The sequence below is a fragment of the Phragmites australis genome, chromosome 6 (assembly GCF_958298935.1).
Source record: "Phragmites australis chromosome 6, lpPhrAust1.1, whole genome shotgun sequence".
Lineage (NCBI taxonomy): Eukaryota > Viridiplantae > Streptophyta > Magnoliopsida > Poales > Poaceae > Phragmites > Phragmites australis.
Genome location: NC_084926.1, coordinates 10,945,664 through 10,952,307, shown reverse-complemented (window position 1 = coordinate 10,952,307; position 6,644 = coordinate 10,945,664). Strand labels below are relative to the sequence as shown.

The window sequence follows — 6,644 nt, the reverse complement described above, 5'->3', positions numbered from 1 at the left end:
TTTTTTTATTTTTCTAGCGTGTATCGCCAATTAGTAATATAATAGTAAGATTTGTGGTGCATAGAACAGTGTTCTCGGGATGGACTACTCGTACGCTACTACTGTGTTTCAAACTTGTTACCGCGGTAAACCGTTTCACTTCATCTGATTGGGCCCTGGCCGGGAAAACTATCGCTCCATTTCAAACTTCGTACCGTAGTAAATCGGTCCGATTGGGCCCCGGGTGAAAGTGAATCTGGAGTTGGATTATTTTAAGGCGCGCACAACCATGGAAGCTGTTGTGGCGACGCGACGTTTATGTGCTGCCGCTTTGTCCGGCCAACCCCCGTTGACTAAGGAAGCCGTTGGAGCCCACCGCCGCGATGGCGACCGCTGCTCTTCTGCGGGCACACTCGCCTCGTCGCCCTCCCGTGTGGCCCTCCGTTTCCGCCCGCCCACCCACGCCACGCGTGCGTTTGCTCGAAGCGCTCGAGCGATTCGCCCCCCAAAACGCATGGACTCTCGTCGCGATGGGAGAGGGCACGCGGGCACGGGACGCGCGCGCGGCGCTGGCGCAGAAGAACCGCCGCGCGGCGCGGGGGGCCAGGCCAAGTGGGGAAGGCGCGGCGCGGGCGAGGTGGGAGGGGAGGGACTAGCTGAGCGCCCGTGCCGGCCCTGCGCGGGACAGGCCTGACCTCGTCACGTCTCCTCCACTTGTTCGTCTCGGAGTCGGAGCAGAGAGCCCTGCGGCCTGCACGGAGCGCCACAGGAATCAGGACAGGCGACTGGACGCGACCCGCGCAGCTGCCTCTGTGACCGATGGAGATTAACGGCTCTCTCCCTTGATGATGCGCTGCTAAGCTTGGCTGACCTCGTTGTATTAGCGCTGCTGTTGATGACAAGTTCACGTTGCGCTTTCTTAAATGGTAGTATTTCGTACCTCCACGGACGGCACTGGGCTAGTGGCAGCGTACGTGCCACTTGGTGGCAGTGCCATCTAGCCCATTTAATACGCGGCCGGGGACAGCGTTGCATGGAGGCCAGGACAAGCTACCGCTCACGTCGCTGCATGGATCGCGTCAGCGTCAGCGTCAGTACTTGGATCGGAGCAGAAATGAAAGCAAAGCTAGCGCTATCCCTGACTGCTGTAGGTCAATTCAAAGCGAGCGCATGTGTACGTACACAGCCAACTCTCGGTAGTAATTAAGTTGGTAGGAAAATAAAGTTCATTCCAGAGGGATGTCGTTCTAACGCCTTAGCGTGTGGAAGTCGAATGTGCCCTCACTGAATACTGATAAAGGCTAAGTGGCTAACAGTCATGATAAATTAAGGTACGTATTGACAGGGAAGAAAGTCCTACGAGGCACTTTCAATAATCCTTTTAATTCACCACTCGCCTTCATTTGAAGGAGATCCAAACATGAGTCTAAAAAAGGCTAGATGATCTCATACGATTTTTCTTCGTGCATGTAGAGTGAGAGCCGGCGATGAAACTAGCGCTAAAATGATAGTGGTGCTACATGATTCTTATCTCTCGCTCTCAGAGCACTTTTATTAAGGGTCGATGTATACAAGATAATTTTATGATAGCGTGGAACCCAATCAGGGCATACCATCGAAGGAAGACCTGTCACTAATGTTAAAGTTAGACATTACGAAAGCCTTTGCCTTGGTCTCCTGGGAGTACCTCTTAGGTCTCCTGCAAGCTAGGGGTTTTGGCCCGCGGTGGCGCGATTAGATAGCCATCACACTAGCCTCCTCCACGTCCTCCATACTCCTAAATGGTGTTTTGGGACAACAACTGCTTCATCGACGAGGTTCGAGACAAGGCGATCTGCTATCACCATATCTATTCATACTGGCAATTGACCCACTACAACGCATCTTAGACTTAGCGATTGAGGTGGGGAGATTGTCCTACCTATGAGGACGCTCGACTTGCCTACGTCTTTCGTTATATGCTAACGATGTCGTCCTTTTCCTCAACCCCGTGCGATGTGAGCTTGCGACCCTGCTGGCAATCTTAAAGGATTTCGGAGACTCCACCGGGTTGCAAGTAAACCTCTTAGATGAGGCTCTAGGAATCTTTCCTAGGATAGTAGCAAAATTCTCAATGTAATACCTCAGTCTTTCGTTGACATTAGGACGTCTACGCCTAGTACAATTGCAAACTATCCTAGATAAGGCTACCCACCACCTATCAGGCTAGAAGCTGAGGCTTGTAACAGTGGCAGGAAGACATGTCTTAGTGAAATTGGTCCTCTCCGCACTACCAACTTACCTTCTCACCTCTGTCAAAAAATTCTACAAATTGCTTGACTATTTTTGTCGTGGCTTCCTATGGACCGGAAATGATGACTGCAGCAGGGGAGCATGCAAAGTAGCATGGAGTAAAGTATGTAGGCCGATAGAAAAAGGGGGCCTCATAATTCTAGACCTCAAAAAATTCAGCTGGGCATTTCGACTCCAGTGGATGTGGCTTGAGTGAGAAAAACCGGAAAACCCTTAGATAGGATACTCCCTATCATGCAACAATGAAGACATGGCTCTTTTCCACTCATACACCAAGGTCATGATTGGTAATAGCAAGAAATCACTATTTTAGTGCTCACGATGGTTGGATGGAGAGGCACCAAAAGACATTCCACTGGCTTTGTACTCGCACTCATATGAAAAGAACAGGACAATCGGGAATGCCTTACAAGATAGTAATTGGATCTGGGACCTTAGACACAACCTAACCGTGCTGTTAATTGCCAAACTTGTACACATGTGCGAGAGGATCAGCTTTGTCCATCTAAGTCAAATGGATGACACAATCAAATTGACCCTAACGACCCATGGAACATACACAGCTAAGTCGACGTACAAGGCTCAGTTAACGGATTTGCCAAATAGGCGTGCAAGAAAATAATCTGGAAGGTCTAGGCGCTACCAAAATGCAAAATTTTCACATGGATGCTTATCCAAGACCGAGTGTGGATAGCCCAATGTCTGCAACTCCGACAATGCAAGAATCAATATTTCTACCCGATGTGCTTTGCAACCTTGAGACCTCGGTACACCTTTTCATTGAGTGTCCGGCCACTAAAAGCATTTGGACACGCATAGCAGGGTGGTTGCATCTACCTTCCTTGCACCCAACCTCGTGGACAAACATTGGTTCCATTTAAACTTGGTGGATCGATCGGGCCTCCCAACCGTTGTAGCATTTAGTCCATTAGGTAAGTGGTAAGTGTTTCGGTGATTAATGACAACTGTATCATTGTGTCTAACAAGTTTGTTTTAAAGGTTATTAAAAATTTAGCTCACAATGATGATTGAGTTTTCTTGTCCCTAAAGTTGATTATATGGATGATCAAAAGATATGAGCAAGATAAGGATCTTCTAGTTCTAAGTGTCACAAGGAGATGAAGGACACTTAGAGTAGTATAAGTTTTTTTTCTTAGTCTTTTGACCGTACTATAAAGAGGGGCTAAGAGTAGTAGCTTGATCTAGTTGAGTCTAAATTTGGTTGGATACACACTTGCAAAATTCTAGTACTAGGTAGCTCACTGAAGCCTATGGATGAGATGTCGAGAAGTTAGAACTTGAGAATAGTTGAATTGGACGAGTTCAGAAGAAAATGTATAAACCGGATAGTCCGGTGATCAACAGGTTATTCACACAGGAGTATTTTTAGCTCTGTGCAGAAATATGAAGACTTCACTGGATGGTCCGGTGTTAAAGCAATATGCACCCTAGAGGTTTTACCGAACTTGTGCATTTTCTCATAAGATGGAGTTGAATACACCAGATGGATTGTGATATGCACACCAGAGTATTTTCCAAAGTTTGTATCTCGGTGCAGTGAGGAGTTGAACATACCAGATGGTCCAGTGTGTGAGTAGAAGACTACACCGGAGCAAATTTCAACAGTAACGTCTAGTGCCAGCTGGCTTTGCCAATTTTTGGGAAAAAGTGCACACCGAATGGTCCATTGTGTATGAGATGGTGTACACCGGATCATCCGGTGTTCACAGAAAATATGGGTGATTGGGCAACGACTAGATTTAGATCTCTAGCCTATAAATACCTCCTCATTTCGTCTCACTAAGTAATCTTATGAATTCAGAGGAGCATATACACTATGTGTGTCATCAAGAAGCGAGAGAGTGTGCTAGAGTGATTTGCAAAGTTCTTAATTGAAGATTAAGAACGTCATTAGTGCATAGAGAGTAGCAAGTGTGCATCAAGCTATAGTTTAGGTTTGATTTTGGTCAAGTGAAGTTATTAGCTTGTTACTCTTAGTGGTTGGCAACACCTAGCTGGTCTTAGTGATTGGAGGTAGCTTGGTTAGTTCTTGGAGATTGTGTGGGAGCCCCAAAAGAAGCTTTGTTCTTGATTTGATGTAGCTAATCTGGAGATGGAGAAATGACAATCATGAGGGAGTACTTGAGTCTTGATGTCTATAGGGGGTGATGTCCTTAGTGAATGCTCCAACGAGGACTAAGTGAGAGTACCAACTCCTTGATACCTTAGAAAAAAATCGGTGTCTTCTTATCCATCTCTTTACTTTTCCGTATTTACTTTGAGCATTTACATTCTTGTAAGCTTTTAATTTCGTAATTTACTTTATGTTCTAGCTTGCTTGTTTACTTTCTTTCATCTAGCTTGATCGTGTAGTTGTATTTCTATTCATTTAGACTAAGGTTACTATTTATTCTAGAATTCGGTAGAAGTTTTTTTAGTTAGAGCACAATTCACACCTTTTGGACCATTGGATCCTTTCAATCCTGAGCTTTGAAGAAAGGTGTCAAGACTCTAATCATATTGATCTTTTGGGAGTTGTGAAAAGAACACAATCGTTGGATTTTTCAAGGAGAACTCACGGAAGGCACGCTTCTGTACAGGATACAGGAAGAAGCGATGACTTGGGTCTGACAGGTGTCCATACACTAACAACTCTTAGAGCAAGCAGGAAAAACTCATAATTATGTAAACCTCTGTTGTACATCTCTTTTCTCTGCTTTGGCCCTGAGCCCGACTAATGGCATGTAGCCTTAACTGTTGGCATCCTTAATGCCTCCCTCTTTCTTCTTTCTAATATATATAATCACCCATATGGTGCCTTAAAAAAAAGATAGTGGTGCACTATTTAATAGTACATAAAGCAATATACATATTTTTAAAGTAATATAAGTCAGTTAATAGCATTTTTTTTGCTTTTACTGTGGTGCATGCGCACCATGTAGATTGGTATAGCACAAGTAGCTTCGCCCCTGGTACTGAGAACCCCACTTAAATCTCTTATTACTAAGCGTGCTCTTACTGGTACCGTGGTACAACTCTATTGCCGGCCAATACAATCGCATCCAGGGGTTATAAACGAAAGAGGTAACGAGTTTGATGTCCAATTTTATATCCATCCAAGTGCAGACCGGTTAAGAAATAATGTGCTCATGCTCGTTAAGGGCTAAGGCTACTTGACTAAATCTGTGCAATCTCTTTACCTTAGTCCATTAGGCCTTTCTTCGTCTTCATACTCCTTTACACCTCAATGTCGATCTTGGATGAAGCTGTACGTACAATGCAACATAAAGTACTGTAGCAGTACGTGTATAATGCGTGATGTGCAAGGATATTTTTTTTTAAAAAAAAATGAAAGGGTACTGCCCATTTTTGTTGAAAGCATATAAAATTTTAACATCGGTCCTTTAACTGCTTTTAGAGCAGCCTGGTCTGGACGAGGAGAATTTGATCTAAGATTTAACACACATTTAAACTAAATTTCCTACAAGATTCTTGTCTTCAAATTTCAAACAAACAATACATGATGTAATATCAACCACATATCAAACTTAGCCTACATACTTATTAGTCAGCCAGCTCAAAGAGCTAGCAAAAAATGATATTTCATCAACCTTCCGGGACCTCCTTTTGTTAAGTTTGATATTGCCAACCCCAAACAAAACACACAGCTGGGCCACGCTAGGCCGGCCTGATTTTGTTAGACCTATCCTGTATCCAGCCAGCCGAACAAATTTTCATTCCGTTGTTCATAAAAAGCCACGTCACCATTCATTTAGGTGATCTCTCTCTCTCTCTCTCTCTCTCTCTCTCTTTACCCCACCTCTTTATAGATACCAACTGACCGTCGTCCTCGGCAGCTCTGGCGTCTCCTCCCTTAAACAAGCCGAGTCATGCGGGGGGAAGAACAGAAGGAGAGGAGGAAGAAAGGAATCACAAAAATCAAGGAAGAAAAGGGGAGGAAGCTTTTTTGCTTTGAGGGGAATGTTGTCTGGCTCGAGGTGCAGGAACCTTGAGATCTGATCTGGTTGATCTCGGACCAGGCTTCATTCCCCTCAAGTAAAGCTTCCATGCCGCGTCGATCGCTCTCCATGATTCTTGCCTCACACGGTGAGTTTTTTCTTGGACATCTAACAATTTTCTCTTAGCCGATTTCTCGGTCTGGTTCTCACTGTTCGGTCTAGGTTGTTTCCGCAGGTCGATTCATCATTAGGATATGATTATATCGACGAATGTTTCCCTTGTGTTGGGTTTCGTGCGGTCTAGCACGCAGATTGGTGTAATCATGAGGTTCTTGACTCTGATGCATGCATACTTTCTCCTTCTCTTTCTTTAAAGTATGGCATCTCGACCCCTTGTTGTGGTCTTTTTCTCTA

The 6,644-nt window shown here is 44.9% G+C and overlaps 1 long non-coding RNA gene across 1 annotated transcript; it reads left to right on the top strand.

Annotated features, from left to right (window-relative positions):
• Positions 1 to 6,067: 6,067 nt before the first annotated feature.
• LOC133921655 (uncharacterized) lies at positions 6,068 to 6,644 on the top strand. The gene is made up of 2 exons (XR_009910307.1): positions 6,068 to 6,378; positions 6,453 to 6,644. It is a non-coding gene; the product is annotated as an uncharacterized LOC133921655 (long non-coding RNA).